Below are 22397 nucleotides of genomic sequence, written 5' to 3' on the forward strand. Positions count from 1 at the left end.
CTGTGGTAGGAACTATACCTCCTGTTGTGCTTGGTGGGCACTACTGCCTGCCAGAAACAACCAATTCTAGTGAATGGAGCCACACTGCAAATGCGCAGTACTGCAGCATTTTGAGGATTAAAATAAGTGATGAGGTGATACAACTCCTTCTCACCGTCTGCCAAATGCTCTCTGAAGAGTGATCCAAATTCAGATCACTCTTCAGTCTGCAAATCAGGTGTAAATGTGTCATTCCTGTCTTGCAGCATGCCAAAGAATAATGGCTTACTGCAATACTACAGAGGAAGGCCTATGGGAGGTTATTATGAAGGGGATTCCTTAATATGTAAATTAATCATGTTTCACTTCACAGAGAGTAGGGCTCTGGGAGGGTGGGATCTAAGGGGTGGGACTCTCCCTGTTCACACTGGTCGGCATATTTAACTGGGCAGGATTGAATTCTAATTGTGATCCATTCAATCCTGCCCAGCAGCAGCACAGCTAGCTTTCAGAACAAGCTGTGTATGAAGGGGTTTCCCATGTGATTTTGAGTAATTCTATCATCTGTGCGGTGGGACTTGGGAGGTTTGGACTCTTCCTGTAGGTGTGACTGGGCAGGATTGAATGCCAATTAGGATGTATTCAATCCCACCCACCATAAGAGCTGTGAAGGAAGTTACATCATTTGCAGTCTGAAAGACTACAGAGAGGTGTGTTTTATTCTAGAGATGCTGCAAGAAATGGCAATGGAGGAGACTCAGTCTACATTGACTATACAGACTGCCAACATAGTACAAAGCCACATCTAGACCCAGAATATCAGAGGATCTGCAGACAGCAAAACAACATGGTACAGAGGTAGGATCTATGCTGGGACTGATCATTCTATTCAGCTCTAGTGAAAAGAAAGTTGTAGTTTTAGCTTTAAGGTTAATAGTACATAGAGCTGCACGATTCTGGCCAAAATGAGAATTACAATTTTTTTGCTTAGAATAAAAAGATCATGATTCTCGCGGCGTAAAATCTTTCACATTATACAAAAAAAATTTGGCTAACTTTACTGGTTAGTTTTTTTTTTTTTTTTTTAAATTCATTAAAGTGTAATTTTTTCCCAAAAAATTGCATTTGAATGACCGCTGTGCAAATACAGTGTGACATAAAATATTGCAACAACCACCATTTTTTTCTCTAGGGTCTCTACTAAAAAAAAATAATATATACAGTGGCTTGCGAAAGTATTCGGCCCCCTTGAACTTTTCAACCTTTTGCCACATTTCAGGCTTCAAACATAAAGATATAAAATTTTAATTTTTTTGTGAAGAATCACCAACACGTGGGACACAATTGTGAAGTGGAACGAAATCTATTGGATATTTTAAACTGAAAAGTGGTGCGTGCAAAATTATTCGGCCCCTTTACTTTCAGTGCAGCAAACTCACTCCAGAAGTTCAGCGAGGATCTCTGAATGATCCAATGTTGTCCTAAATGACTGATGGTGATAAATAGAATCCACCTGTGTGTAATCAAGTCTCTGTATAAATGCACCTGCTCTGTGATAGTCTCAGGGTTCTGTTGAAAGCGCAGAGAACATCATGAAGACCAAGGAACACACCAGGCAGGTCCGTAATACTGTTGTGGAGAAGTTTAAAGCCGCATTTGGATACAAAAAGATTTCCCAAGCTTTAAACATCCCAAGGAGCACTGTGCAAGCGATCATTTTGAAATGGAAGGAGTATCAGACCACTGCAAATCTACCAAGACCTGGCTGTCCCTCTAAACTTTCAGCTCAGACAAGGAGAAGACTGTATGCAGCCAAGAGGTCCATGATCACTCTGGATGAACTGCAGAGAACTACAGCTGAGGTGGGAGAGTCTGTCCATAGGACAACAATCAGTCGTACACTGCACAAATCTGGCCTTTATGGAAGAGTGGCAAGAAGAAAGCCATTTCTCAAAGATATCCATAAAAAGTCTCGTCTAAAGTTTGCCACAAGCCACCTGGGAGACACACCAAACATGTGGAAGAAGGTGCTCTGGTCCGATGAAACCAAAATCGAACTTTTTGGCCACAATGCAAAACGATATGTTTGGCATAAAAGCAACACCGCTCATCACACTCAACACACCATCCCCACTGTCAAACATGGTGGTGGCAGCATCATGGTTTGGGCCTGCTTTTCTTCAGCAGGGACAGGGAAGATGGTTAAAATTGAGGGGAAGATGGATGCAGCCAAATACAGGACCATTCTGGATGAAAACCTGTTGGAGTCTGCAAAAGACTTGAAACTGGGACGGAGATTTATCTTCCAACAAGACATTGATCCCAAACATACAGCAAAATCTACAAAGGAATGGTTCACAAATAAACGTATCCAGGTGTTAGAATGGCCAAGTCAAAGTCCAGACCTGAATCCAATCGAGAATCTGTGGAAAGAGCTGAAAACTGCTGTTCACAAACGCTCTTCATCCAACCTCACTGAGCTCGAGCTGTTTTGCAAGGAAGAATGGGCAAGAATTTCAGTCTCTCGATGTGCAAAACTGATAAGAGACATACCCCAAGCGACTTGCAGCTGTAATCGCAGCAAAAGGTGGCTCTACAAAGTATTAACGCAAGGGGGCCGAATAATTTTGCACGCCCTACTGTTCATTTTTTTATTAGTTAAAAAAGTTTCAAAAATCCAAAAGATTTCCTTCCACTTCACAATTGTGTCCCACTTGTTGGTGATTCTTCACAAAAAATAAAAATTTTATATCTTTATGTTTGAAGCCTGAAATGTGGCAAAAGGTTGAAAAGTTCAAGGGGGCCGAATACTTTCGCAAGCCAATATATATATATATATATATATAATGTTTGGGGATTCTAAGTAATTTTCTAGCAAAAAAAAAGATTTTAACTTGAAACCAACAAATGTCAGAAAATGGTTTAGTGTTTAATTGGTTAAACTTCCCTCATTTACATTACATATAAACTCATTGTTTATACTTAAGTTCCACTGCAGCTGTCAGCTTTAGCAGAGCAGAGGGAATTCTCTGCATAGAAAGAATCAGGAAATACTTTGTCAAGATTGCAACGGGGAAAAAATTAACTGATCGTGCAGCTCTAATAGTACATGAGATTTACAGACGTTCAAGAGGTAACGTCTTCATTGTGTGACCATAAAGAATGGCCCTATGTCTGAGCAACGTTTAGTGTTTTCAATGTTATTCAGGCTGGCTGCTTCACATGGCCACCATAAATTGCTAACAATGTTCATTACACTTTTTCTACATGTAATCTTATTATTGTTGTCACTACATCCATGGCACTCCTGAGGAAGCTAGAAAGCGAAACATGTCGAGTTCATGAGGCTATAGCCATAGAGTAGCCCATAACTATATATTGTTTATCTGTTTTTGTATTGTTATTGATACAATATCATATTATATTATCTTGGCTCTGGATTTAGCCTCTTTTTTTATTCTATATTTAGAGGTATGCAGCAAAACATTACAGCATGACATGACAAACCATAGTTAATGATTTTAATTAATAAAAATTTAAAAAATATTAACAAAAAATTTACATATATCAATAAACTATCAGACAAGATTCCAGCACTTCATTATTGGATTTAGCCTCTTTATGGGTGTGATTAATATTGCTACTTTGATGTGATATACTGTATTAATTTTAATCACATTTTATGATGTGTCTCTTAATAAAAATATGATTTTAACCCTATTATGCGTGTATTTAATTCATTGAGGTGTCACACCTTTAAAATCTGACCACTTATGATTCTTGCTCATATATAGAGTACGAGTATACTTGGATTGTAAGTATTTCTCTGACTTTTCATGTGGTACCTGACAAGATACATGCGAATCTCAGCTGTTGATAACTAGCTACCTGGTACACGGTGTATAACTTGGTATGTACATCCCTTATTTATAAATAAAGAATTAAAAAAATCCTGTTATGTATTTCTTTTTGTCTAATATGTTGTACATGGCGGTTAGTAGAGAGCACACAACTTTAAGAGTGCAAGATGCTGGGTACTGGCACAATGGTTATTCTGCATCAGGGCCTAGAAAACCCCCCTTCAAAAAGAACTGGGAGTGCAGCCATGTTTGGTGGCTGTTGAGCTGCAGTGTCATAGAAACATTAATGTGGTGTGACTGCATTTCCTTTACCTTGGATTACACCCCCCACCTTCCCCAACAAATTATTATACTCAGGTAAGTGTGCCAGACAGCTGAAAGTAAACATTCGGTAAGACATATAAGGCGGCTGCTATGGCTTAGCTGCTTTGAAAAAAACAGCTTCCCGACTGTTAACACTAGCCCACTGGCTTGAATACTTTTGAGTCACTGATCTGAAACAAGCATGCTGACAATGAAAGTCAGGCACCATTCAGATCTCGCGTAGGGGGAATGAGCACTCCTGTTTGTGATTTTTAAAGCGAGACTTACATGCGTTTACGCGTGCCACGCATAGGGCAGCCTATTCACTTCAATGAGCCGCCCTATGCGCATATGTCACACAAAGAAGCCTCTGCTCCTTTCTAGGCGATGAGCTTCATTTGACAGTCGCTGCAAAAATGCAACTTGCTTGGGGTGCCATTGAGAATTACGGCCCCTTAAATACATGTTACCTGCTTTAACATGATTTGGAGTCAAAGGAAGAATTGTAGCTATTCCAAATCGTCGAGTGTGAATTGGGCCTCAGACAAAAGTTACAAGTCTTTACTTACATACCTGTTCTAGGTTAATGACTCAGAATAAGTAAGAGGGTCACAGCATGACACTCTGGCAACTAGCTTTAGTAAAATCAGCAAAGTCGGCAGTGGCAACCACCAAGTTTCTTTTAGTAAAAGTTAACTTTATGGACAATCATAACCACAAAATGAGCTGCAAAAAGAAATGCTTGGCACGCTATCTTCAGTTTAAGCCTTGCAGTATTACCCTATATTAGGCATCAAGCTGCGATGCTGTCATCGTTCTTTACTGTGTAGTGTTTGTTGATGAACTGAGGCATTGTGCAGTGATCGACACTGGCAGGTTATGTAAATGAGGCACCAGGTGAGCAACAATTTACCCAGGCTACCAGGGAACTTGAAGCAACAGATCTATCATGTGACCCCTCTGTTTTGTATTACTTATTACCTTTCCTTTGCCACTGTACAGACTTCCACGTGGTTGTGACAATGAACATTAACTGGGGTGTTCACACAAGAACCCTTCCCAGGTGAACTGGTTTCCTCATACAGGATTCTGAATTTAAGATTTGCATTGCATATCAGATTCGGATTCTTTACTATTTCTGCTATATTTTGTTGATGAAGACCTCTTTGTCTTTAGGATATCAGCAGACACAGCCCTTTGGCCTTGTACACACAGGCTTCAGCTGTGTAAAGCAATCTTTTACAAAGCACTTGAAAAGCTTTTATTAGGCTATAAATGTAAACTTGGCTCAAACTTTGGGATGTTAAAGCCTGCTCATTCAGACGGGCAATCAGACCCGTCCTCTGATCTCAGTTGCTGTGTGTGAATCCACCTCAGAAGTGTGTGCAGACAACCTACAGAAGTGGATGCAAACAGCAGATGAATGGACACAGTGGCATCCCAAAATCTGATATGTGGACAGGAGCTGCTGCACAGATCTGAACACACAGGGGGAGATTTACTGAAACTGGAGCCCTTAGAATCTGGTGCAGCTATGCATGGTAACCAATCAGCTTCTAACTTCAGCTTGTTTAATTAAGCTTTGACAATAAAACCTGGAAGCTGATTGGTTTCTATGCAGAGCTGCACCGGATTTTGCATTCTCCAGTCTTAGTAAGTCAGCCCCCCAGTGTCTGCGCTTGGATCTGTGCACCCACTCCTACCTGCAAGTTAAATTTCTTTTTCATTCATTACGGGACACAGAGCCACAGTATTTACTGAATGGGTTATACAGGCACCTCTAGGTGATGGCCACTGGCACACCTTAGACAGAAAGTTCAGTTCCCCATAAAACCCCTCCCCTTACTGGGAGTATCTCAGTTTTTTCGCCAGTGTCTAAGGTGTTGGTCACAAGTAAAGATGTGCTGTGCCGAGCTCCGCTGGAGAAAACTTTGCTGGGGCAGGCGATGCAACCGGATCCATTCAAAGTGTCTTTTCCAGGACGAATTGAACGGTATCCGGGCCTCGTGTCCGAAGAAACAAGGTTTTACCCGCAAGGCTTCTCTTTTTAGAGAGCTGGACCCCGGGATCCAGTATTAGTTTTTTTCAGCTATATTCCTGGCGGGGTGCTTTTTACAGGCCCAGGGCTGTGGATCCCCGATAAAAAGGGGGCCCCAGTCCCTGAAGGTTTTTTAACGGAGCCCACCGTGAATGGTGAAGACTGGGTCTGTTTGGTTTACCACAGAACCCTGCAGTCGGATGAGGTAAGGGAGGTTCCTAAGGAATTTTTCTAATTCTTGTGGGTTTTCTCCTTTAAGTAAATGTTGCTATGCCTACAGTCGCCACCGGGGGCTGTCAAGAGCACATACCTGTTCCATGCTTCTCAGTCTTGCTCAGTGTCTAAGTTGCATGCTTCCTCCGAGCCCAAGCTCCAGGTAGGATGTGGGAAGGGTTTTATTTTTCTTTTTAGGAATGTCCTCCCACAGCTTTTCTTCCAGGCTAGAGGCCATGGGGCAGTCAGTGGATGCTGCACCGCTCCTGCCGCCATTACGACAGCTCCCCATCCACCTGCCCTCCTCTCTCTTACGCCCCAGCTCCCCCTCCACGTGTGATCCGCTCTGATCGGTGCCCCCGCTATGGGGGGGGGTGGGGGGGGGGTGGGGGCGGGCGGAAGGGGTGGTCGGAGGAGGGGGATGGAGCTTCAACGCCCACAAACGCAGGCCATGCTTAGCTATAAAGGATGGATGGCATGTGAGTGTGGGTGACACAGGCATTCCCAGGCACATTTACTTAGCATCAGACTGAGCCTTGATAGCAGCGGCAAATGCTGAACTAATTTGCTCAGCAGTGGATGCATTTCTGGTAGTACCTCTGCATTTGTGCTTAGCACTATGGGCAGAAGGGGAGGTACAAATACCCCAAAAAATAGGGGCTCAAAGGGATCTCCTTCAGGCTCTGAGGACCCCCCTCTGCAACGCCATCTCCCCCTGAAAGACCTAGGGAGGCTGGCCAGAGTGAGCCGTCGGGGTCAGGGCCTGCAACTGCTTCCGGCATTTCAGCCCCTGTATATATTACTCAGGAGGTTTTCTCCTCAGCCATAAGTGCATAAGAGGAAAAATTAGTGGCCTTAATCGCATCTTCAGAAAGTGGAAGAAAACACATTAGGTCCCCGTCTACCACCCAGGACCCTCAAACAGAGGAACTCTGAGAAAGGGGAGACGAATCCCCCTCAGAGGACCGGGATGAGACTGAGGACTCCTCTTATGAGGATTTAAGTGGGGAAGGACCCTCTTTAGCTTCACAGGCTGAGAAATTGTTGGTGCATTCTCTTACTAAAATGGTCCGCTCCACATTTAAGTTACCCGCAACTGAGTCGGTTGAAAAGCCCACTTCTTCTTTGGGTTTACCGACGCGTCCTCAAGCTGTGCATGCCTTTCCTGTTCATTCACCGCTGGAAAAGCTTATTTATTCTGAGTGGGTTCACCCAGATAAACATTTTTTCCCTTTTCAACACTTTATCCTATGGAGGAAAAAATTACAAAGATGTGGGGTATACCAGCAATTGACGCTGCTATATCCTCTGTAAATAAAAGTTTGACTTGTCCTGTTGACAACGCTCAAATGCTTAGGGATCCAACCGAAAAAAATTGGAATTCCTGTTGAAAACATTCTTGAAACAGGTGCTCAAGGTTTTCCCTGAACAGCAGGCCCAGGAGTTAGCCAAGCTGCCAGTGGCTTTGTGTTTTGCAGTTGACTCAATCAGAGATTTTATCTCGCCTTACGCTTGGGTTGGTGCATATGCGTAGAATCTTATGGTTGAAAAATTGGTCAGCCGAAACGCCATGCAAAAAGCTCCTGGCTGGTTTCCCCTTCCGTGGTGTAAGGCTGTTTGGGGATGATTTGGACAATTATATCCAAAAAATCTCAAGTGGGAAAAGTACCCTTTTGCCAGTTAAGAAAAGGAGTAAACGTCCTTCGTTTAAACAAGCTTTCTCCAGTGCCAGGGGCATCAGCCTCCAGGCAGTCGCGACGCCCTCCACCGTCAGGTTCAAGAGGTAAAACTCAGTCAACCCCAGGGACAAAAGAAGTCCTGGGGGAGGAAATCTACAAGACAGAACGCTAAAGCCTCTTTATGAAGGGGCGCCCCCGCTCGTTTGAGTGGGGAGAAGACTGCTACAGTTCTCAAGGGTCCTGGCATGAGGATTTTCAGGACAGATGGGTGGTCTCCACAATAACTCTAGGTTACAAACTAGAGTTCCGAGAATTCCCGTCTCCTCATTTTCTTTAGATCAAATGTTCCCAAAGACCCAGAGAAAAAGAAGACTCTCTTTCAAGCGTTGGAGCGACTTTTGTCACAAAAAGTAATCATGGTGGTTCCCATGGTAGAGCAGGGGTTGGGATTTTATTCAAGCCTTTTCACGATGCCAAAGCCAAATGGGGATGTCAGACCCATTCTAGATCTCAAAGATCTAAACCGGTTCCTAAAAATTTGATCTTTTCACATGGAATCAATCCAATCAGTAGTCTCCATCCTACAAGGAGAACTTCTGGCATAAATAGACATCAAAGATGCATACCTGCATTTGCCTATTTTCCCCCATATCAGAAATATCTGCTTTTCGAAGTGGAAAAACTTCATTTTCAGTTTGTAGCTCTACCTTTCGGTCTAGCTACTGCACCTCGGGTGTTTACAAAGGTCCTGAATCCTCCTCTGGCCAGATTAAGGGCCCTGGGTATAAACATTATAGTGTACCTGTACGAACCTGCTCTTAATAGACCGGTCGGTAGCCCGCTTAGACCAAAGTTTGGTCACCACAGTCAACTACCTGGAATACCTAGGTTGGGTCCTCAACCTAGAGAAGTCTTATTTAAAACCAGTAAGAAGACCTAGTCTGGTTATAGATACAACACAGAAGAGAGTGTTTTTACCCCAGGCAAAAATCAGCACCATAAAGGAGCTGGTTCAGGTAGTCAGGGCGAAGAAGGATCCTTCTATTCTCCTTTGTATGAGTTTGTTGGGAAAGATGGTGGCTTCATTCGAAGCAGTTCCCTATGGTCAGTTTCATTCGAGAATGCTGCAAAACAGTATCCTTTCTGCCTGGAACAAGAAAGTCCAGGCGTTAGACTTTCCGATGCATTTGTCGCCAATAACGCTTCAGAGCCTTAGTTGGTGGTTGGTACCCGAGAATCTGTAGAAAGGGAAATCCTTTTTGCCAGTTCCTTGGAAGGTGGTAACAACAGATGCCAGCCTTTTGGGTTGGGGAGCAGTTCTGGAAGAGACTACTGTCCAAGGGAAATGGTCCAAAAAGAGGACTTCACCCATCAACATTCTAGAGATTCGGGCAGCGTACCTAGCCCTAAAGGCCTGGACATTCAGGTTGCAGGGTTGTCCTGTCAGGATCCAATCCAATCCAACAATGCCACAGCAGTGGCTTTTATTAATCAACAAAGGGGCACCAGGAGTCGTGCAGCCCAGGGAGAAGTAAACCAGATCCTAACCTGGGCATAAAAGTATGTGCCGTGCATATCGGCACTGGCAGGCGGACTACTTAAGTCGCCAGCAGTTGTTCCCGGGGGGAATGGTCTCTTTACCCCGACATCTTCCTGGCTATATGCCAAAAATGGGGGATCCCGGACATAGATCTGTTTGCGTCCAGGTTCAACAACAAGACCGACAACTTTGTGTCAAGAACAAGGAATCCACTCCCATGCGGAACATATGCGTTGGTGACCCCCGTGGGATCAGTTCTCACTGATTTATGCATTCCCTCCTATTCTGCTGCTACCACAACTTCTTCGCAGGATCAAGCAGGAAAAGAAGTTGGTACTTCTGGTGGCCCAGAAGATCTTGGTATGCAGAAATAGTAAAGATGGCGGTAGGGCCCCCATGGACCCTACCACCACATCCAGACCTGCTATCACAGGGACCAGTGTTCCATCCTACCTTACAAACGCTAAATTTAACGATTTGGCTATTAAACCCACATTCTGAAGAATCGCGGGCTTTCAGGCTCGGTGATATCTACCTTGATTAATTCAAGGAAGCCAGCTTCCAGGGTCATTTTCGATAGCGTCCGGAAGGCATAAGTTTCCTGGTGTGAAACCGGGGGTTGGCATCCCAGAAAGTATGTCATAGGTAGAATCCTTGCTTTTCTGCAAATGGGGGGGGGGGGTAGAGATGAAGCTGGCCCTGAGTACTATCAAGGGCCAGGTCTCGGCCTTATCGGTATTGTTTCAACGTCCGCTTGCTTCGCATTCTTTGGTCCGAAGCTTTATACAGGGGGTTACGCAGCTTAATCCACCGGTTAGAGCATGCCTGAACCCCTGGGACTTGAATTTAGTTCTGTCGTTATCACAGAAACAGCCTTTTGAGCCGATACAACATATTCCCTTGGTCCTTTTGACAAGGAAGCACATTTTTCTAGTAGCCATTTCCTCTGCAAGAAGAGTATCAGAATTGGCAGCTCTTTCTTGTAAAGAGCCATATTTAATTATTCACAAGGATAGAGTAGTATTGCGTCCTCATCCTGGCATTCTACCGAAGGTGGTTTCAGGTTTTCATCTAAACCAGGATACTGTTCTGCCTTCATTTTTTCCAGAACCCTGTTATACGGAGGAAAAGTCACTACATTCTCTGGATGTAGTGAGAGTGGTCAAAATCTATTTGGAGGCGACTGCTCAGATTCGGAAAACTGTTTTGTTTGTGTTGCCTGAAGGTCCTAAAAAAGGACAGGCAGCGAAATCTACCATTGTTAAGTGGATTCGGCAAGTAATTATTCAAGCTTATGGTTTGAAGAGGAAAGTTCCACCTTTTCAAATCAAAGCGCACTCCACCAGGGCCGTTAGTGCTGCATGGGCAGTGCATCACCAGGCCTCCATGGCTCAAATCTGCAAGGCCGCAACTTGGTCTTCAGTCCATACATTCACCAGATTTTATCAGGTGGATGTGAGAAGGCATGAGGATATCGCCTTTGGGCGCAGTGTGCTGCAGGCAGCAGTATAAGGTCCTCAGGTCTGATTGCACCCTACTTTTTGTTTGTGTCTCCCTCCCCTTAGATAGCATTGCTCTAGGACATCCCATTCAGTAAATACTGTGGCTCTGTGTCCCGTGATGTACGAAAAAGAAAATAGGATTTTTATAACAGCTTACCTGTAAAATCCTTTTCTTCGAGTACATCACGGGACACAGAGGTCCCTCCCCTCTTCTAATACACGTATATTGCTTTGCTACAAAACTGAGGTACTCCTAGTAAAGGGAGGGGTTATATAGGGAGCTAAAATTCCTGTCTAGGGTGTGCCAGTGTCCATCACCTAGAGGTGCCTATACAACCCATTCAGTAAATATTGTGGCTCGGTGTTCCGTGATGTACTCGAAGAAAAGGATTTTACAGGTAAGCTGTTATAAAAATCCTATTTTTACATGTGACTGTGTCCATGCAGCCGCAGCGTCTGCATCCACTTCTTTGGGTTGTCTGTATGCAGCTCCAAGCTGGATTCACACACAGTGGCTCAGATCAGAGAATGAGACTCAAATCCAGCCTGAATACGCCCGAAAAAGCTTCAATAATGCTGCTGAAAAAGTGCTGAAAGTTGTGCAAGCACTTTGTAAAAGCTTGCTATGCACGCTGATCTGGTTCTCACGACATGCTCAACACAATCCCAATACATGGACAAAAGAAAAAGCAGTTCTCTACGGTGTCTGTTCACACCACCATGCTGCAATATGCCATGTACACATGGTTGGACTTTCCGACGAAAAATGTGTGATCGGAGCTTATTCTCGGAAATTCCGACCATGTGTAGGTTCCATCTGACTTTTTCCATTGGAATTTCAGACACACAAAGTTTGAGAGCTGGATCTAAAATTTTCCGACAACAAAATCCGTTTGCGCAAATTCAGATTGTGTGTAGAAAATTCCGACGCACAAAGTGCCACGCATGCTCAGAATCAAGCAGAAGAGCAGCACTGGCTATTGAACTTCATTTTTCTTGGCTCGTCGTACGTGTTGTACGTCACCGCGTTATTCACGTTCGGAATTTCCGACCAACTTTGTGTGACCGTGTGTATGCAAGACAAGTTTGAGCCAACATCCGACGGAAAAAATCCGATGGATTTTGTTGTTGGAATGTCCGATTGTGTGTACAGGGCATTAGAGTGTGCTGGGAAAAACCAGGCAGATGCGTTGCAGATCTGGATCACACTAAATGGATAAAACATCTTCTAGCCTAAGAACGCAACACATGAAACACCTTTATACAAACTTGGGCCGCTTGAACCAATTTTCTAGGCTCTCAGGAACTCTGCCATTACCCGAGGGACTTTACCCTCTTCTGTATCCACCCCCATCCTTTTTTCCCCACTTTCATTTTTACCTCCCAAATATATACAAATGTTTTTCCTTCTGTTTTTCATCTATCTCCCCCCACCACCCCTTTGTTGTTCCCTCAACTGCACCTCTTTAAATATACATGATCAGCCAGGAACCACTGTATGCCCTTACTCTACAAATGGAACTTCTACATCATTATACTTCATCTTCTAACCTAGATTCATGAAAGATCCCACAATATGACCAAGCTGAATAGTGTCCATTAACCTATGTGGAGGAGAACATATTTTCAGGTAACTTTATGAGAGTATTCTCAAGGCTGACCCTTTTCTTTACATCTGCTTTGACATACCACATGTATATTTACCTTTTCCTTTGTCCCTTCTTTATTTGTTGTTTTTGTATTTTATCCTTGTTATAACTGCAAAATTCAATAAACTCAGATTAATAAAAAAAAAAAAAAAAAAAAAAAGAAAAAATGGAGGTAGGAAGCATTTTTGTGTACTAGAGAACACATGTAAAAGCAAAGTAATGCAAAAGACAGGCACCACAACACACACACACAAATGCACTGTGATGGACATGTGCTGACATCTCTGAATCCTTACACAAACTAAAGCCCATATTTACAGGGTTTTCCGAGTCATAACAGCATATTTTACAGACAAGACTCAGATTTCAAACTCAAAATTTCAAAAAAAGACTCAGATTACTGTGAAAAGAAATCCTGCTTGCTTTATTGTTTTTAGTCTGTTCTCCTCTAAGGTACACCAAGTAGGTAGTTTACAGACTCCTACTGATCCTGATCACATCTACCCACAAACTTTTTGATCAACCTATTCTCCACTAGTGATTTATGGTGCCCTAGTGTTTCCCCAGAGGTTGCTAAGGGCTCTTAGAGCAATTCCTACCTATATGTAACTACTGACATAAATTACCTTGTTAGCCAACTGCAAGGAAAGGGTTGAGTTCTTCCCACTGACCACCAATGTAAGGAGCACTCATCCTCACTGACCATTGCATTACGTTCAATGAATTGAAGATATTGTAATTATTAGCAGGGGTTCCCTGAGACCAGAAAGTTATCTTAAGGCTTCTTCCATGTTAAAGCCTAACTCCACATTTACTATTTAACTAGTCTGGTCCAAACTGGCCCAAAAAAACTATTTGCTAAAGCAGGGCTTGACAAATTTGCTTGGAATCTAGGAGCCAGCTAAAAAAGTTAGGAGCCAGGTTTTTTTTTTTTTAAACGACCGAAAAAGCTTTATTTTCAATATAAGAATTAACCAATCTTAAATTTACACAGAGACGACTAGAACGAATGTGACTGCTTTTATTTCCTGCCATGCAGGGACACAAGACCACCATATTCTCGCTAAGGATCCAATCAGGTCCGCCTGAAAAGCTGACAGGTGAACCTGATCAGACAGCCCGTGTGAAAGGGGCCAAGCAGGGAGATGACAGATAATAAAATCATTTTAATTAACCACTTCCTTCCCGCAGGACGACTATATACGTCCTGTCTTTGAAGAGAAATACCGTTGTTATGGTAGCAGCTAGCTACCATAACCCCGGTATCTTCTTCAAGAGCCGGCAGTTCTCTTTCAGATAAAAGTGGTCTCTACAGCAGATTAGCAGCGAGATCACTTTTATCGGCGGCAGGAGAGGGCCCCCCCTACCGCCGCTCTCCGGTGCCCTTCACCGCTTACCGTGGCCGTCGGTAACGGCGGAGGCGATCCAGATCTATCCCTGGCCTGACATGGAGACAAGTGAGAGGAAGATGGCCCCCCCGCCCATCTCCAAGTCATTGCAGGGCAGAAGCGACGTCAAATCTTCACTTCCACCCATAGCTCTTGAAGGGACATTTTTTTTTTTTTTTTTCAAATGACAATTTTTTTTTTAATGCATTTTAGTGTAAATATGAGATCTGAGGTCTTTTTGACCTCAGATCTCATATTTAAGAGGACCTGTCATGCTTTTTTTCTATTACAAGGGATTATTACATTCCTCGTAATAGGAATAAAAGTGCTTTTTTTTTTTTTTTTTTTTTTTTTTTTTTAAAAGAACAGTGAAAAAATAAAAGTTAAAATAAATAAGAAAAAAAAAAAATTTAAATGTGCCCCATCCCTTGTAATAGAAATAAAAGTGACACAATTTTTATTTTTTTTTTAAAAAACAGTGTAAAAATAAAAAATAAAAAGTAAAATATGTAAGAAAAAATAATAATTTTTTTAAATGCGCCCCGTCCCGCTGAGCTCGCTTGCAGAAGCGAACGCATATGTGAGTAGCACCCGCATATGAAAGCGGTGTTCAAACCACACATGTGAGGTATCGCCACGATCGTTAGAGCGAGAGCAATAATTCTAGTCCTAGACCTCCTCTGTAACTCAAAACATGCAACCTGTAGAATTTTTTAAACGTCGCCTATGGAGATTTTAAAGGGTAAAAGTTTGTCGCCATTCCATGAGCGGATGAAATTTTTAAGCGTGACATGTTGGGAATCAATTTACTCGGCGTAACATTATCTTTCACAATATAAAAAAAATTGGGCTAACTTTACTGTTTTCTTATTTTTTTAATAAAAAAAAGTATTTTTTCCCAAAAAAGTGCGCTTGTAAGTCCGCTGCGCAAATACGGTGTGACAGAAAGTATTGCAATGACCGCCATTTTATTCTCTAGGGTGTTAGAATAAAAAATATATATAATGTTTGGGGGTTCTAAGTAAAGGGAAGGAGATGAGCAGGCAGTGAAAACAGGTAGGGAAAGCTCCATTAGCATTGGTGGATGTCTTGTCATACCAACGGCCACCACCAGAGGGCGCCCGCTTGCAGAAGGAACCAGGAACCATAGGACTGCAGTAGGCCGCAAAGCCGGGGCCTCAATTACCGGCGCGGCCCAGCGCGATCGCGGCGGGAGGGGGGGGTGTCGAACGGACACAGGATGCCCCAGGCGCCAGGTCGCTAATTCTAGTCGCAAATGCGACCTGGCGCCCGGGGTTTGTCGAGCCCTGTGCTAAAGAAACTGGTGCACCCATTGGAAGCGCTGTATAAACTGTATGTGGCATCAGCTACATACAGCACTGTGTTCTGGCAGCGAGAAGGGTCTTCCAAATAAAATGTAATAGAATACAAAACTTCCTCCGATTGGCTGAGGTGGAGATTGTGACATCATCCACCCGCCTCAGTAAATCTGGGAATAAATTTGTTCTGGGAGTGGGCCAGTAAGTTCCCATTCCACTGTCGGAAAACACAGAGCTGTAAACTCACTGTATGCAGCCAAGGCTACATATAGTTTACAAAGCACGCTCAACGGAAGCACCTGATAGTGTAACAAATTGTTTGGACCAGCTTGGGGCAAATAAACTAGTGAAAGTACACATGGAATTAGACTTTAAATTTGAGAAAGACTGCTTTAGATTGTTGGTTTTACGTTTATTTGGTGTTTGAGGTAGTAACTGCTACATGGTCACCATGCACACTTGCACAGTAAATTCTGACCATACAATCTTTGTACAATTAATTTCAGTTTTAAAACAGAGAACTGTAATAGGAGGACCTACATAAACAATTAAATTAATCTTTATCCAATCTGACGGGCCCTTGTACTACATACTAGTTGGTAAAGGAGACTAATGTGTGGTGAGCTTTAGGGTCACCATGCACATTACAATCTGGCTATAAGTCAACTTAAGATTTTCCAAAAGATTTAATTTGGGGACCTACCTAATGTATCCAATCTGGTAGGCCCTTGAACTACAGCCACGGCCAAAAGTTTTGAGAATGACACAAATATTAATTTTCACAAAGTCTGCTGCTTCAGTGTTTTTAGATCCTTTTGTCGGATGTTACCATGGTATACTGAAGTATAATTACAAGCATTTTATACGTATGATTAATATGTTTTTTTCCTTTTTTTTTTTAAATATTGGAACTCCACTCCAAAAGCAGGTTATGTGTATTATGCTGATGTTTTGATACAGTACGATTAACAGCTATGCCTTTCTCTTTGGATAGGCCATCTCTATCTGTGGTCAAGATATAGAGGTCCTGAGGAAGCTATAAATTGTGAAACATGTCGACCTCCTGACATAGCAGTAATAGAGTCACATAAGAGTATTAATTGACATGTTATATATGTATTGAGCTAATGTTTTTCTTTTAGAAAAAGAATGTTAATACAATTTTAACTTTTGTAATAAGGACAATATTTTAGCTATTGGATTTTCATTGTCCTCTTCTGGTACCACTAAATTCCGTTAGCTGTTCTTTTCCAAATTTCTAAGTATCTTATAGGATGAAGTACCCATGTAGCCCAAAATTCTCTAAGCAAGCATTTCATAAGTGTTAAAGGCTTTTATTGACAATTACATTAAATTTATGCAAAGAGTCAATATTTGCAGTGTTGACCCTTCTTTTTCAAGACTTCTGCAATTCTCCCAGGCAAGCTGTCAATCAACTTCTGGGCCACATCCTGACTGATGGTGACCCATTCTTGCATAATCAATGCTTGGAGTTTGTCAGAATTGGTGGGGGGGGGGTTCATTGTTCACCCACCTCTTTAGTATTGACCACAAGTTCTCAATGGGATTAAGGTCTGGGGAGTTTCCTGGCCATGGACACAAAATTTTGATGTTTCGTTCCCCAAGCCACATAGTTAACACTTTTGCCTTATGGCAAGGTGCTCCATCATGCTGGAAAAGGCATTGATCGTCACCAAACTGTTCTTGGATGGTTGGGAGAAGTTGCTCTCGGAGGATGTTTTTGTACCACTCTTTATTCATGATTGTGTTGTTAGGCAGAATTCTGAGTGAGCCCACTCCCTTGGCTGAGAAGCAACCCCACACATGAATGGTCTCAGGATGCTTTACTGTTGGCATGACATTGGACTGATGGTAGCGCTCACCTTTGATTCTCCGCACAAGGTTTTTTCCGGATCCCCCAATCAGAAAGGGGATTCATCAGAGAAAATTACTTCACCCCAGTCCTCAGAAGTCCAATCCCTATACCTTTTGCAGAATAGCAGTCTGTCCCTGATGTTTTTCCTAGAGAGAAGTGGCTTCTTTGCTGCCCTTCTTGACACCAGGCCATCCTCCTAAAGTCTTCGCCTCACTTAACGTGCAGATGCACTCACACCTGCTTGCTGCCATTCCCGCGCAAGCTTTGCACTGGTGGAGCCCCGATCCCGCAGCTGAATCAACTGTAGGAGACGTTTCTGGAGCTTGCTGGACTTTCCAGGCTGCCCTGAAGCCTTCTTCACAAATGCAGTGGAAATATTTTTAATGAGATTACTTTAATTTTCATGGCAAAGAGAGACTGCAATTAATTGCAATTCATCTGATCACTCTTTATAACATTCTGAAGTATATGCAAATTGCTATCATAAAAACTGAGGCAGCAGATCTTGTGAAAATATATATTTGTGTCACTCTCAAAACTTATGGCCATGGCAGTACACAGTTGTTAGTAGATCTAAAGGAGTGTACAATCAGATCATAAAGTGCGTGGTGAGCTCAAGCAGCACTTTTTTTTTGGTGCAGCTCACAGGCATGTGAGATATGACAGAGATTGGTCTCCAATGGTCAGAAAATAAATATGTATCTCACCACCTTAAAGTGGAATTCCAGGCATCAGCTAACTAGTTTTAAAGCCACTTATTCACATTTCTAACACATAGTCTGATGATTCTGTGTAAGAAAGATCTGTATTTTCACATATAACCTATTATTTAGGTCGCTCTAGTCTGGTCATGTGATTCAGCTCCCCTGTGTCAGCCACTGCAGGGGAGAGGAGGGAGCGCCGGCAACAGATAAGCCATTGAAGCCTATGATTATATATATATATATATATATATATATATATATATATATATATTAACTGCTGCGCTATTACAATAATTTAAAATAAACTGAAATTAAACTAACAACGTGTGATAATGTCCCCAGTGTTTAGGCAACAAAGAAAATCTCTCAAAATTGATCAAGTTTTAATTATCGTAATAGTGCAGCAATAAGTGGTAGATTTACAATGAAGTGGGGTTTTGTTTTTTCCATTTTAGTTTTGCTTACAGCTAAACAGACGTAATACCTGGTACAAAACATTATATTCCATCGAAACCTACGGAAGACATCATTATTTGTTGTCAACACTCTCTTCTCTCCCCTACAGCCAGCCCTGGCTGACACGGGATCATTTGACCAGACCAGGCTGAAAATAGGTAAGTATATACATCTTTCTTACAGGGGTTACTCAGAATAGGTGTTAGGAGGAGCGAAGGAGCATTTTATTTTTATTTTACATTTTATATTTAAGAAAAGGCAATATCACATACACCAAACACAGAGATATTGTACAAATTATAGGCAGCAGCAAGAACATGTCACAATTCTCAAAGATAATACAAGTTTCGAAAACAAGTGGTACAAAAACCACTATAGGTGGTCCTTGGTGTCACAAAGGGATTGCAACCTCAGGTAGATGAAAATGTATTCTAGATGCAGTGATCCTACCCGATTTTTTAGCCAGAAGCAAAAGGAACTTAACTGGGGAGGGTTTGCAACATTTTTAAGATTAGTTAGGTTTAACCTGAAATTCACACTTGTGTGACTTATCATATGACTCTGGACATCCAAGTCACATGACAAGTCATACCCCACGTTTTCAAGCAATAACCATTCATATATGTGCGACTTAAAGTCATAGTGACTTCAAAGTATTTCATGCACTACTTTAGTCTGACTCTAATGCAACTTGAGGGACATAGACGTCAATGTTAAGCCTCAAAAGTTGCATGAAAGTCGTACCCGATTGCTTTACATGTGACGACAGTGGGTCCGACTTTGCAGAGGGACAACAAGTTACATTCAAGTCGCACCCATCCAAAGTTGCATTCCAAAGTTCCTCCAACTTTGGAGTCGAACAAGCATGAATAAAGCCTAAAGCCTAATGCCAGGAAAATGAAAGAACCCACCCTTGTAGTACAATACAGGGACAGTAACCCTGTATTAAACAGTGAGGAGCCTGGAGTGTGACCAGAGCTGGCTGCAGCTTACAGAGGAGGCAGTGGGGGACCAGTCACAGTGCTGGAAGGAGCCCGCTGGAATGAGGAGTAAGGCAAGTACACCTTTTGCTGGCCATACACTATACAATTTTCTTATTCAATTTCTTTTAGATTTACTTTCAACTATGTAGTGCAAGGACCTGCCTGATTGTATACACATTAAAAGTGTTTAGGTTTGACCTCATATTATATGGTTTTGGTATGCTTTAGGGGAGGCTAGGAGCAAAAAGACCCCGATCTCTGTTTACTACCGGCTACCTCTGATCCGATCCACCTAAATAAAAGAGAACGTATGGAGAAATTGGAGACCGTTGTCCAAAACTTCAAATCTATGAGACGTTTCATTGTCTGGTGGAGACACTTCATAGGATACTCTTTCCCCCCAACGGAATTGTCTTCCCACATGCTACCTTTTTGCTAAACTGAACAGTATCTAAAAGCTAAGTTTACCAACTCCCTGGATAAGCTCCAGGTGTATGTGGAGCATCACACATCTACCAATTCCTTAATTCAATCTTCAGCTTCCTGTATCCTTCCCAATAGATCGTCCTATTTCTGGTAGCCTATGGTCTAGCTGTGTCCTTTAGTCACTTATGAGTAGGTTTACGCTTTTTACTATAATTTACTCTATATTACTTTGCTTCCGCTCCTAAGGCCCCTTTCACACGGCACCCCCATGAAGCGGAATCTGCTTGCTCAGCTGGGATCTCTCCGCTGAGCAGACCGGTCCGTGTGGACACAGTCCCGTTCTCCTCTATGGGGCGATTGGATGAAAACGGACCGCCAGTCTGTTTCTATCTGTTCCCAAATGACAGATGGGGAATAGGACCACCATCCGTCTGTTTTTCATGGACAGGATCGGACTGGGTGGCAGTGGCCGTCAGCGGACATGTGTCCACTGAACTCCGCCGCTCCATAGAAGAGACTGGAGGGTACAATCAGGTGTGCCTGAAAAACTGACAGGCGGACCTGATTGGATCTCCCGAGTGAAAAAGGGCCTTAGGATGGCCATATATTATACAATTTTCTTGTTCAATCACCTTTAGATTTACCTTCAACTATGTAAGGGCCTGCCTGATTGCATACAAATTGAAAGTGTTTAGGTTTGACCTCATATTATATGGTTTTGGTAAATGTAAAGGGAAATTGTATAGTGTATAGCTACCCTAAGGGTCAATTAGCAGAGCATTGTATTGTTACTACTGTTGTTCAGTGGCGTATATCATTCTAATGACTTGTGCTAACAGTTTGTAGATTTTGAATATTTCGAAGGTGGTTATGCTCTTCTTCCGATGGCTTTGCATATGTTTTGTATTTACTTTTCTCTGAAAATCAATAAAAATATAGCAAAAAAAAAAAAAAGGGAAAACGGATCCCTTTTTAACCGACTGGATCGGACCCAGAAGTAGGGTTGCCATCTGTCTGGGATTCACACAGGCAGTCCAGGTTTCAGTCCACGTGACAAGAATGTGAGTTGGAATAGGGCCCGACAGGAGGGTGAGTGGGCACTATGTGCGCCGCAATACTATTCTCTTTAGAGTGCACAAAGGTGTTATCCTATAGTGCAGTGATAGCCAACCTTGGCACCTCAGATGTTTTGGAACTACATTTCCCATGATGCTCAAAAGGAATGAGCTCAGGCGTGTTCGCAACTCCACGTGCCCACCAGGAAGCTGACACTCTGCATCGCTGATCACAGACAGTGAGACATTTCCCGATCCGCAGCTGCACAGATCAGGAAACGTCCAACTAACTGTGATTAGCGCTGCAGAGTGTCAGCTTCCTGGTGAGTGCGGGCACGTGGAGTTGTGAACACGCCTGAGCTCATCCTTAATGCTCAACTACACTGCAGAGTAAGGATGAGCTCCGACGTGTTCACACACTCCACGTGCCGATCCCGCCAGGAAGTCGGCACGGCGCTAATCACAGACAGTGAGACATTTCCCGATCCGCGGCTGCACAGATCAGGAAACGTCCAACCAACTGTGATTAGCGCTGCAGAGTGTCAGCTTCCTGGCGAGTGCGGGCACGTGGAGTTGTGAACACGCCTGAGCTCATCCTTAATGCTCAACTACACTGCAGAGTAAGAATGAGCTCCGGCGTGTTCACACACTCCACGTGCCGAGCCCGCCAGGAAGTCGGCACGGCGCTAATCACAGGCAGTGAGACATTTTCCCGATGTATGGCTGCAGAGATCGGGAAATTTCTCACTGTCTGCGATTAGTGCAGCGCCGTGCCGACTTCCTGGCGGGCTCGGCACGTGGAGTGTGCAAACACACCGGAGCTCATCCTTACTGCAGAGTACATGAGCATCATGGGAAATGTAGTTCCAAAACATCTGGGGTGCCAAGATTCACCATCATTGCTATAGTATATACTAAAAAAAAAAAAGATATCGATTTTTTTTTTTACTGTGCGCCGCTAAAGTGTTTGGGTTTGGCTTGAGGAAAAGTAGGCGGTTGTAAACAGAAACAAGTCCTTTTAAACCCATAAGGATGCATGAACAGTCTGATAAAGTCCACCTGAAAAACTGATGGGCAGACCGGATCAGATCGTCCGTGTGAAGGGGCTGTACACCAAACATCCAACCCCTACAATGCAAAGGGGCTCCACTGCAAGGATGATGTGTTCACTTTCCTGGAGTTAGTAAAGCTCACATCATACAGGCTGAGTCACTTACAACTCTGTAAAGACAGAACTACAAAGGCAGGGGCATACAGACTACACAATGACTACGAGTCATGGAAATACCGCCTATTTACTGACAAGGTAAGGTGCCCGGCTCACCTACACGGGTCAGGTGAGGAGTCTGGGCCGGGCAGGATATGCCAATAAAGGGCAGCAGCCTACACCTATATGACGGACACACACACGGCAGCACGAAGCTCCA

General features: G+C 43.1%; 1 protein-coding gene across 3 annotated transcripts in view; it reads right to left on the reverse strand.

Moving 5' to 3' along the window:
- TAF12 (TATA-box binding protein associated factor 12) overlaps positions 1 to 22397 on the reverse strand; it is a 44364-nt gene that overhangs the window by 21734 nt on the left and 233 nt on the right. For 2 of the 3 annotated variants that reach the window (XM_073616198.1, XM_073616199.1), the window contains exon 2: positions 12819 to 12872. The exons of the other annotated variant lie outside the window; for it this stretch is intronic. The gene's annotated coding sequence lies outside the window, so the exon portion shown is untranslated. The remainder of the gene's footprint in view (positions 1 to 12818; positions 12873 to 22397) is intronic. 3 annotated transcript variants of the gene reach the window in all.

This window comes from Aquarana catesbeiana, linkage group LG02, assembly GCF_042186555.1.
Source record: "Aquarana catesbeiana isolate 2022-GZ linkage group LG02, ASM4218655v1, whole genome shotgun sequence".
Classification (NCBI taxonomy): domain Eukaryota; kingdom Metazoa; phylum Chordata; class Amphibia; order Anura; family Ranidae; genus Aquarana; species Aquarana catesbeiana.